Below are 12744 nucleotides of genomic sequence, written 5' to 3'. Positions count from 1 at the left end.
GCCTGGCGGATGTCGTTCTGTCGCTAGGCAGTCACAGGAGCTGCCTCAGGCCAAGCCTTGGGGAGAGAGGGGCAAGACACAACAATGAGGGATCCTGGCTGCTCTCCGCTGGCTTCCTCCTTATCCTCTGCGGTAAACTCCCACCATCTGACTGGACTATTATAAGAAATATTATGTATTGTGCTGTTGCCAATGAAGATGGCGGACATTTTTAGGCCCCCAGGGACAGAATGTCACAGACAGCTGTGTTCATAATATTGGTCATCCGCCTGACAAAATGGCTGCTGTTCTTGTTTTGGAACTTAAGCATCTGCTCGTCCATCTGCTTCATGGACATGTAGTTTCTGAAAACGATGGCCACAGTCAGATAGCAACCACTGCAGAGGTCACAGGTGACATCACATGCTTGGTGTCTGCCATCGGCTGGGTGAGCTCCAACACTGTCAGAGCCCGGTACTGCTGGCTGCCCTGGATGCTTAGCAGAGCAAAGCAGGCATGAAGAAATGCAGGTAGGGAAAGGGAACCATGTTCATGCTGGCTTGAGCAGGTCAGCATTAAGTTGTTCAAGGAAGGACAGGCAGGTAATGACCCCACTTATGGTGGCCAATGCCAGATGGTTCAGGTCACTGTTAGGTGGGCCAGGTCAGCTTTATGGTTCTGAATCAGATATAATGGAGAGAATCATTATCAGTGCAATAGGTCTCATTTGTGTTTTCTACTGGCTGGTGTACTGAGTAGGTGGTGGTGTAGGGCTCCACTCTCCTGTCCAACACCTCAAGCAGGGGTGCCGTACTAAAAATATTCATGTTCCTATCTGGGTAGTCCTGGATCTTGCTGGTAAGGAGAGTATCATCCCAGATCCAGCCCCTCCATGGCAGGGAGTGAGTTATCTGGAAGCCGTACAGGCAGTGACAGCTCTCAGCCTCCTTCTTCAGGACATCTTAATAATGCAAAACTATCTGTAGCTCTAAGTGAAAAATATAAAGCTATAATATCTACAAAAATGTTCTTTTTAGAAAAAAATTTAGGAGAAAATTTACCTGACTGTGATTTAGGCAAAGAGATATTAGATCAAACAGCAAAAGTATAATCTGTTAAAGAAAGTAAAAGATAAACTGAACTTTTTATAAAGATAAATTGAAATTTTTAAATTAAAATTACTTTTCTGCCAATGATACCATTAAGTGAATTGAGAGAGATACAGTCAAAAAAAATATTTACAAATAAAATTTCCATCTCAGGACTTGCTTTTAAAATATAAAAACAAATCTAAATCTCAAAACTCAATAAAATCAATAAAATATGCTAGAAAGAGCTGAAGATAGGTATCACCAGAGGTTATCACCAAAGAAGGTGGCATTGTGGCAAATAAACGTATTATAAGAAACTCAGCATTATTAATCATTAGAGAGTTGCAAATTAAAACTTCAGTAAGGTAAACTATATAGCTATCAAAATGACAAAACAAGCAAAATAACAATAACAGTACTGGCAATACCAGGTTATATCAATAATGCAATGCACTAGAAATTTCATGTATTTCTATTAGAAATGCAAAACTATACAGCCACATTAGAAAGCATTTGGCAGTATTTTATAAAGTCAAATGTAATTCTGCTTTCCATATGAACCAACAGTATTACTCTAAGAGAAATGAAAATGTATGTTCACACACACACTCTGAATATTTATAACAGCTTTATTCCCAGTCACCAAATATTGAAAACAAAACAAATCTTTTCTAACCAGTGAATGGATGGACAAACTTTTGTATATCCTTGCAAATAGATGATTCCCAAATCTCTAATATAACTGGCTAAGTAAATGCAGTTAGACACCAGATACTATACTTTCCATGATTCCATCAATCTATGCTTTTTGAAGTAATATAAGCGATAACAATACGTACACCTGATGTCCCGATCTTGGTTTCTAAATATAATACTGTAAGGTTGGAAAATTAGATCAATTGAATCAGTTGGTGCCATGCATTGGGTTTTGAGAGGCAGATACTGAATATAAAGAGCCTGTTTTGGGGATTGAACTGTTCTTTGTGAAACTGTAGTGATGAATAAACTGTTCTGTGAATTTGTCAAAACCTGTGGGACCATACATGACTGACTGATTTTTATATATAATTTTAAATTAAAAAATCAGGATGGTGACATAGATGGAGTGTGACAAAATAACAACTACGACTGAGATTTAAAAAACGTACTGAAGGGGATGGAAGAAAAGAGAATCTGGTCTTTAAGAATTTTGGAAAGTAGTGTTTTGATTGGATATTATAAGGGTGAATGTATAAAGAAATGTATCTAAATACTCTGGTAAATGTGTTTCTCCCTTGGATATGGCTTAAAAAATCTAAAACTACTTTATTGTTATAAGAGAGTTTAACAAATAAGTAAATTCTTTGTACACAATGAGAGGCAGATTTTGACTTTTGGGGGAAAAGTTTATAAATAACTAAAGGGGGGAAATTAGAATAAGCCCTGTGGTGCTGGATTGGAGTATCAGCCTAGACATATAGATGATAAGTGACAGAGAAGTGAGATGACAGATTACATGCAAACATGCATACATAATTACAGATGTGTATGTATGCAGGGGTTGGTAAATACATATGCTTAGATCTTTTCACTAAGAGGAAATAGAAGCAATAACAATAAGTACACCTAATGTCCAGATCTTGGTTTCTAAATATAATTTTCCAATAGAAAAATTCAGAGATCCTTCATGAAAATATTGATTTCAGGGCTGTGGGAAGAAAAATAGGAGATGAGCCTAGAGCATCTAGCAGTATCAGATGAATAAATTTCATGAAGAATAGGAGGGGGAATGTTAAAAGAACACAGGAGCCAACCTGAAAGAGCTCCCACTGGACAATGCTGTTGGAATAACTTGAGTAACAGAATAATGAATGATAGAATAGAATTATAACCTCCAAATAAAATAAATAAATGAGTCCACGTGTATAAATAAATAACTGGACAAATAAATGGGGAGAAAGCATGTCTCTTCCTTATAGAAAAATAAATGTAGAAGGAATGAGATATAGAGAAAATCATCATTAGAACACTACAGTAATAATTATTACAGGCAAGATCCTCAGTGGGTGGTAAAACCAGTGAATATTTAAGGAGAACTGGTCATATTTGTATTGTCAAAAATATTTCCCCCCAATTATTTAGTAATTAAAAAAGGAATAATATAGGCTTTATAATGTAGAATCCTCACAGATACATGCTTCATCAAGGTAAAGTAACATGAGTAATACTTGTCATCATAATGTATACTCTAATATGGTGCAATGAGAGCCATCACTTCTATGATACCCTTTCCCCAAAATGTATTACCTTAGTATACGCTTAAGAAAATACTAGACAAACTCAAAATGAGGGACATTGCAAAAATAAACTGGCCATTACTCTTCGAAGTCTTGAAATACATGAAAAGACCAGCGAATTTTCACAGATAAGTGATATAACAACTAAATGCAAGGTGAGATTCTAGATTGAATCCTGGAACAGGAAAGTGAAAGTGAAAGTCACTCAGTCGTGAAAGTCTATTAATTGGTTGTTGGGCAGGGGGAGGGTGGACTGTGCACAAATTCTACTGTTTACCAGTTTGAACCAGAGTTATTTTCCTAGTTTTATTAATAGTATTAAACCAAAGTTGGTTTCTTAGTTTCATTAATAGTACTATACCAAGGTTAATTTCTTAGTTTTGATAATTGTCCTATATTATGTAAGATAAATATTCACAAAAGAAAATTTAGAGGATACAATAGAACTGTCTGTAATGATTTTGCAACTCTGTAAGTCTAAAATCATAAGATTGATTTTTTTAAATTTTAAAGTTTTTAGGCTAACATTGAGAAAAAATTTCCTGAATCAAGGAAAAAAAAATAATGTGAAAAGTATCACAAAAAATTCGTGGATGTAAAATATCCATCCAAGTAGCTTCAACAATCAGATAGAAAAAATATGGAAATATTAGTAACAAATTCGAAGAAGGCAATGGCACCCCACTCCAGTACTCTTGCCTGGAAAATCCCATGGACGGAGGAGCCTGGTGGGCTGCAGTCCATGGGGTCGCTAGGAGTTGGACATGACTGAACGACTTCACTTTCACGTTTCACTTTCATGCATTGGAGAAGGAAATGGCAACCCACTCCAGTGTTCTTGTCTGGAGAACCCCAAGGACGGGGGAGCCTGGTGGGCTGCAGTCTATGGGGTCGCACAGAGTCAGACACGACTGAAGCGACTTAGCAGCAGCAGCAGCAGCAGTAACAAATTATCAGAATTCAGAAACAATATGAGCCATTTGATTAAATATATCTACTAAATGACTCACAAAATAATGTTAAATTCCCTTTTCCTAAAGGCACAACAGATTTTCAAAACCCATAGACAAAGAAAATCTATTGAGAAAAAATAAATCAGTTAAAAATGTCACAGATTTCCTTATTGTATTTGTAAAATTCAGTAAGATGAAGCTTTTTGATTTTTTTTTATAAAATTGAGTAGATATCTAAACATATGATTTTATAAGTTTGTTTATGGCATTGTGAAATATATTTTGTTTTCATCTCTCCTCAGTTCTCTGCATGAAGCCTAAAGAGTGAACTAAGGACAAGGAAACCACACTGAACAGATCAAGGACAAGACACAGATGTTTGATATTTTGCTTCCAAATAATCAGTGGTAAGTAATCCTCTGAAAGTAGATGGTAAAACGTTCTTACAAACAACTGGGGATTTTTTTGAGTGGAGGATGTTACAATTGGTCATATTGTTATTCATTCTATAAATGAAAGAGTTTAGTTCACATCTCTGATGAATAATATAGCGTACCGTATAAAATTAGATTAACTTTTTTGTTTATTCAGTTAATGATATTCAGAGCCTACTAGATGAGTAGATTCCCTTTTGAATGCTGAATATATTATTAGTGAACAAACTCTGACAAGAGTTTATAACCTGATATTAGTAACACAAAATAAACAGTTAAACAGATAAATCATTTAATTAGAGGTGAAGCAACAAAAGCACGATGCTGTATTTCCTAAATATTATGAAGAAAACAGTAGTATGAAGAAATTGTGAATAATAAAGGCAAGTGTCTATATTGGTAGCCAACTAAGGCTTTTCCGAGGAGATGACATTTAATTTAAAGCATGAAAAATGGAGGCAAGATAGTTGTGTAAGAAATGAGGGGATTCGGGTGAATAGGAAATTAATTTTAGGCAGAGGAACACCATATTAAAAAAAAAAAAAAAAAAGACCTGAAGTGGGAGAAACAAACTGAACTTTTTGGTGTAGTAAAGAAAAGAAATTGAGAGTGAGAAAATAACAGTTCTGTACATTTAAACAGAATATATGAGCAGTAGTATGGAGAGTGTGTGTGTCTGTGTATACATGTCTGCACTGTAAATAGTGAGAGCAATTTTAATTAGTGTTCAGATTTTCTCAACTTTGAAATTCCTAGTTTATATATTCTAACTTTGGATATACTCAACCACATCACCATTTCTCTTTCTTATCCTCTCTTAATTATGGACTATATCTGATACTAGTCACCGCCATGTATTTTATAACAATAAGAATATAAGGAAGATTTTGTTTTAATCAGACATTTTAAAGTATACTCGACATATCATTGTCAGGACATAGATGCATTTACAGAGCATTACTTGGTATCTCATACTTTGTGTAATGTCATTGAAAAAGTATAGTACAGAAATATCTTTAAAAGCTAGAGTGAATGAGGGAGTCAAATAACAAAATGGTGGATTGGCTACTGCTTCAGTTGTTGTTATTATTGCAAAATTTGATAGAGGCCAGTCATTCACTGTGGTGTCAGGAGATCTTCCCTGGGCTTTGTCCAAAGGAGTTGGAGAATAAAAATGGAATATAAGAGGTAAAGACCAGTGAACACTTCTATGTCAAGCAATATGGCAGATTAGGTATTTCGAAAATTTAGCATTGCAAACAGAGGTAAAGGATGAATAAATAAAATTTTATTTAATTTCTCAAGAAATTCAGCAAGAAACAGAGACCAATATCTAAGCTGAATCTGCAAACCCATGTGATAAGCAGTCCTTTAAAGTTTCATATACCTTGGGAGTAATTTGCTTGTGTCAGTACCCAGAAGCCACTTGCAGAGCCAGTAGACAAGGCTTAAACTTACAAGAGGTCTCCAGCTAGAACTTAGAATTTTAGAAGAAACCAGAGGAATTAAAGACTGCACCCTCAGTACATGAGAAAGTTATTTGGGAGAAGCTTGAGCAGTGGATAGAATATGGAAAAATGACTAAAAAGATTCTTTACTTTTGTAAAGAACTGTGGTCTTTCTGAATCTTATAGCCTGGGAGCTTTTTGAGGAGAAGATCATCGTTCCCCCTGCTTAAGTAAAGGGAGATTGCTTTTTGAATTCGTGTTTTCCTACCTATTATTTATGACAGGTGTCATTGCTGTATAGAAAAATATAATAAATAAATTAGACTCCAAACTAGAAAATGGCAGAATTTATCTCTGGCTGTGATCATTTTAGTGATTTGACCTAGGTAAGAAGCAGTAGTCTCCTTTGCTCTCTTTATGATTTATTTGCTGCTGTGAAAGAATCTCAGTCTCAGAATATTTCAAAAATTAAAATAATAATTTCACATAGTCTTGCAAAGTAAAATTTTGAACTGGTCCTGGAGACAAAAAGATAAACTGAAAGCATGGGAGTGAAACAACAAATTTGCACAATGTCTATAAAATAGGATCATTTATTTCACACACATGGATTTTTGCAATACATACTTAAGTATTGTTGACAACATCCCTTGGAACATGAAATATCACAAAAGCCTAGACATATATACATATAGGTCTAGAAGTATAGGCAAGCAAAAAAAATTTCAGTTCAGTTCAAATTTTTAAAATTAAAAAATAAATATTGTTAAATTATATATTTTAGGAAGATTTTTTTATTAGATAAAATATAGAATCTAAATGTTAGCTTTTTCCATTTTGGTTTATCTTCATAACTTTTGAACATGGCTCTAACAAAACAAATATACTTATAGAGAAATAATAAAATATATTTCTGATTAATAACTTTTCCACTTTTCATGTTTTGGTGTATTAAAAATCAAAATTCAACTGAGTAAGTTTTAAAGATGTTATGAGTTTATTCAATGATTCATGAGTTGGGCATCATCCAGTCTCAGGTAAAGTAGTTCTGAGGAGCTGTATAAAAAGACTTCTATAGTCAGAAAGGAATAGAAACAAAGAAGTTGTTTGACAAAAAAGAAGGGTTGTTATTTCAAGATAACTTTCTTTTAGGGGAAGGCAGGGGGCTATCAGAATACCTAACTGGTGCTGGTTCGGTGATTCCTGATTGACTGATTTAAGATTCTGTTTTGGAGAAGGATGAAACTCTTTTAAGTCAGGTCTCTGTTTGGTGGCTGGGGCTTTGCATAAATGACTCCATTTGAGGCTTTTAGTCTTTTTTTTTTTTTTTTTTTTTTTGTCTTAAGCATGGTTGTTTTTCTTTTTCTTTCTTTATTTTTTATTTTTAATTTATTTATTTTAATTGGAGGCTAATTACTTTACAATATCGTAGTGGTTTTTGGCCATACACTGACATGAATCAGCCATGGGTATACATGTGTTCCCCATCCTGAACCCCCCTCCCACCTCCCTTCCCATCCCATCCCTCAGGGTCATCCCAGTGCACCAGCCCTGAGCACTCTGTCTCATGCATTGAACCTGAACCGGCGATCTGTTTCACATATGATAATATACATGTTTCAATGCTATTCTCTCAAATCATCCCACCCTCGCCTTCTCCCACAGAGTCCAAAAGACTGTTCTATATATCTGTGTCTCTTTTGCTGTCTTGTGTATAGGGTCATCGTTACCATCTTTCTAAATTCCATATATATGCATTAGTATACTGTATTGATGTTTTTATTTCTGACTTACTTCACTCTTTATAATAGGCTCCAGTTTCATCCACCTCATTAGAACTGATTCAAATGTATTCTTTTTAATGGCTGAGTAATATCCTATTGTGTATATGTACCACAGCTTTCTTATCCATTCATCTGCCGATGGACATCTAGGTTGCTTCCATGTCCTGGCTATTAGTCTTGTTTTAAACAGTTGTTTTAGTATGAAAGATACTTTATTAAATTATTCCATTGTATTGATACCCCAAAACAGCAATATACCTTGCAAATGAAATTAATTTGGAAGATCACAGGTAAAAAGTGAGATGAGACTGTTCTGAATTATCACATGATCTGTCTTGTTATTACTGTTTTGAAAGCCATTGGGTGATAACTGTGTTAAGTAATCTATATTTGATACTAGTTATAATTTTGTATAGATTACACTCCCTGTGACATATGCTTTTCAGAAGGTCCACTATTATCCACTCTAGATTGCACAGTGTTGAATGGAGCCTAAGGGTAGAATGGTGGTGCTAGTGGTAAAGAACCCACCTGCCAGTGCAGGAGATAAAACAGGCGAGGGTTTGATCTCTGGATTGAGAAGATCCCCAGAAGTAGGAAATGGAAACCTGCTCCAGTACTGTTGCCTGGAAAATTCCATGGGCAGAGGAGCCTGGCAGGCTACAGTCCATGGGGTTGCAAAGAGTTGGACATGACTGAGCATGAGTATGAAGAAGAGAACATGAATTCCTTTTGGTCCTCATCCTCTAGGACCTGAATGAAGTGCAGACAAAAGTATGCCTTGTATGAAAACTCAAAGAATAATTTCTAACTGCAATCTGTTATTGCTCTCTATCATCTGAATAATTACTACTTTAACAGTTGTGAAATATTGACATGATAGAAGTTGAGAACAGGAATTGTTTTCAATTCTACATTTTTTTTAATTAATTTATTTTAATTGGAGGCTAATTACTTTATAGTACTGGGGTAGTTTTTGCCATACATTGACATGTATTAGCCACAGGTGTACATGTATCACCCCAACCTGAAACCCTCACACACCTCCCTCCCCACCCCATCCCTTTGGGTTGTCCCAAAGCACCAGCTTTGCGTTCCCTGCTTCATCATTGAACTTGCGCTGGTCATCTATTTTACATATAGTAATATACATGTTTCAATGCTAGTCTCTCAAATTGTCCCACCCTCACCTTCTCCCACATAGTCCAAAAGTCTGTTCTTTACATCTGTGTCTCTTTTGCTGTCTTGCATATAGGTTGGTTATTACCGTCTTTCTAAATTCCATATATATCTGTCAATATACTGTATTGGTGTTTCTCTTTCTAACTTACTTCACTCTGTATAATAGGCTCTAGTTTCATCCACCTCATTAGAACTGACTCAAATGTGTTCTTTTTTATATCTGAGTAATATTCCGTTGTATATATGTACCACAAATTCCTTATCCATTCATCTGTGGATGGACATCTAGGTTGCTTCCATGTCCTAGCTATTATAAACAGTGCTACAATGGATGTTGGGTTACTTGTGTCTTTTTCAATTCTGGTTTTCTTGATATGTATGCCCAGAAGTGGTATTACTGGGTCATATGGCAGTTCTATTTCCAGTTTTTTAAGGAATCTCCACACTGATTTCTATAGTGGCTGTATAGTTTGCATTCCCACCAGCAGTGTAAGAGGGAACCCTTTTCTTCACTCCCTCTCCAGCATTTATTATTTGTAGAGTTTTTGATGGCAGCCATTCTGACCAGACCCACCTCAAACCTAGGGACACACACAGACTGAAAGTGAAGGGCTGGAAAAATATATTTCATGCAAATGGGGACCAAGAGAAAGCAAGAGTAGCAATACTCATAAAAGATAAAATAGACTTTGAAATAAAAACTGTGATAAAAGACAAAGAAAGATACTACATAATGATCAAAGGATCAATTCAAGAAGAAGATATAACAATTATAAATATATATGAACCCAACATAGGAATACCTCAATACACAAGGCAAATGCTAACAAGTATGAAAGGGGAAATAAACAGTAACACAATAATAGTGGGGGAATTTAATACCCCACTCACACCTGTGGATAGATCAACCAAACAGAAAATTAGCAAGGAAACACAAGCTTTAAATGATAGAATAGACCAGTTAGACCTAATTGATATCTACAGAGCATTTCACCCAAAGACAATGGATTTCACCTTTTTCTCAAGTGCACATGGAACATTCTCTAGGACAGATCATATCCTTGGCCATAAACATAGCCTTGGTAAATTTTTAAAAAATTAAATAATTTCAAGCATCTTTTCTGATCACAATGTGGTAAGATTAGATGTCAACTACAGAAAAAAAAAACTATAAAAAATAAAAACATATGGAGGCTAAACAATATGCTTCTGAATAACTGACAGATCACAGAAGATATCAAAAAGGAAATCAGAATATGCATAGAAACAAATGAAAATGAAAACACAACAACCCAAAACCTATGGGATTCAGTACAAACAGTGCTAAAAGGGAGGTTCATAGCAATGCAAGCCCTACCTCAAGCAAGAGAAACATCAAATAAACATCCTAACTTTACAACTAAAGCAACTAGAAAAAAAAATAAAAGAACCCCAACATTAGTAGATGGAAAGAAATCATAAAAAACAGACCAGAAATAAATGAAAAATAAATGAAGGAGACTATAGTAAATATCAACAAAACTAAAAGCTGGTTCTTAGAGAAGATAAATAAAACAGACAAACCACTAGCCATACTCATCAAGAAAAAAAGGGAGAAGAATCAAATCAATAAAATTAGAAATGAAAGTAGAGAAATCACAACAGGCAACACAGAAATACAAAAGATCATAAGAGATTACTATGAGCAATTATATGCCAATTAAATGGACAACTTGGAAAAAAATGGAAAAATTCTTAGGAAAAAATAAGCTCCCAAAACTGAACCAGAAAGAAATAGAAAATTTTAACAGACCTATCACAAGCATGGAAATCAAAACTGTAATCAAAAATCTTCCAACAAACAAAACCGAAAGACCAGATGGCTTCACAGGTGAATTCTACCAAAAATTTAGAGAAGAGCTAACACCTATCCTTAGGCTCAAACTCTTCCAGAATATTGCAGAGAAAGGTAAACTCCCAATCTCATTCTATGAGGCCACCATCACTCTAATACCAAAACCAGACAAAGATGCCACAAAAAAAGAAAACTACAAGCCAGTATCACAGGTGAAAATAGATGCAAAAATCCTAAACAAAATTCTGGCAAACAGAATCCAACAACATGTTAAAAAGATCATACATCATGACCAAATGAGCTTTATCCCAGGGATGCAAGGATTCTTCAATATTCACAAATAAATCAAAGTGATACACCATATTAACAAATTGAATGATAAAAACCATATGATTATCTCAAATCTAATTTTATAATTAATTCATTCTTCAATTAGAGAAATAGAACCAGAGAACTGAAGAGTTCTCTCAATGCCAGAAATTGGTTACTTAAGATAGCTGGGACAAGATTCAATCCAGGGACTTTCCTACAGTTATAATATTTTCCAGACTCCAGTCCTTGTGTAGCACAAACTTCGGTCATTTCTGACAGGTCATCAAGGTTTGGCATGTTACAATATGTGTGTATCAGCTAAGTAATTTTTTTAATAAAATGGATCCAAGAAACTTTAATAACCTAGCATAAAGATAGTTTAATGACAACTATAGTTAATATCCTTTTCCATTACTGAAATGATGTTCAGGCCTGTGGAAAAATGTTTTAAAGCTAAATAAAGATTTACCACAGGATAACTGAGAAATCTAAACCTGCTCTAGTCATCAATTCTGACTTCTAAAGCACTTATGTGTGTCACAAGGACCCTTGATTTATACTGGCATCACAAAGAAGCCTGATTAATAAGGAGCCAGCTAGCCCTCTAAAAAGCATGTTTGTTCAAGCGCATTTCACTTCCTTGTGTAGGTGTGGAAAATAGATGGTAACACTACCCTTAAATATTTGTTGGTTGCTACAGAGTGAGCTTGGGGACTTGCCTGGTGGCTTAGACAGTAAAGAGTCTGCCTGTGGTGCGGGAGACCTAGGTTCGATCCCTGGGTCAGAAAGATCCCCTGGAGAAGGAAATGGCAACCCACTTCAGTATCCTTGCCTGGAAAATTCCATGGATGAAGGAACCTGGCAGTCTACAGTCTGTGGGGTCGCAAAGAGTCAGACACGACTGAGCGAGTTCACTTCACTTCATAGAGTGAGAAGAGCAAGGGTAGATTAGAAACTTGCTATGAAACACATTGAGGCGCTGTGGTACGTAGTATAAAATATACTGGGAAATTATAACTGCAGCTGAAAACATTTAGCCTAATGCAGTAGGATTTGGAGTGACATATTTTTAGGAAAAAAAAAATCTGTTAGCATGTAATATAGAAGCAGAGCTTCAGAGTATAAAAAGTTTTTTGTGATGAAGTTCAGTCACTCAGTAGTCTCCTACTCTTTGCGACCCCATGGACCGCAGCACACCAGGCCTCCCTGTCCATCACCAACTCCCGGAGTCCACCCAAACCCACATTGAGTCCATTGAGTCAGTGATGCCATCCAACCATCTCATCCTCTGTTGTCCCCTTCTCCTCATGCCCTCAATCTTTCCCAGCATCAGAGTCTTTTCCAGTGAGTCAGCTCTTTGCATCAGGTGGCCAAAGTATTGGAGTTTCAGCTTTAGCATCAGTCCTTCCAATGAACACCCAGGACTGATCTCCTTTAGGATGGACTGGTTG

General features: G+C 35.7%; 1 pseudogene; it reads right to left on the bottom strand.

The window, feature by feature from the left end:
• Window positions 1-23: 23 nt before the first annotated feature.
• LOC145510936 (tubulin beta chain-like) lies at window positions 24-1857 on the bottom strand (annotated as a pseudogene).
• Between the last annotated feature and the right edge of the window lie 10887 nt (window positions 1858-12744).

The sequence above is a fragment of the Giraffa tippelskirchi genome, chromosome 6 (assembly GCF_054371585.1).
Source record: "Giraffa tippelskirchi isolate mGirTip1 chromosome 6, T2T-mGirTip1v1.2.pri, whole genome shotgun sequence".
Taxonomy (NCBI): Eukaryota; Metazoa; Chordata; class Mammalia; order Artiodactyla; family Giraffidae; genus Giraffa; species Giraffa tippelskirchi.
Note: the sequence above shows the minus strand (reverse complement) of the source record. Positions and strands in the feature narration are given on the sequence as shown.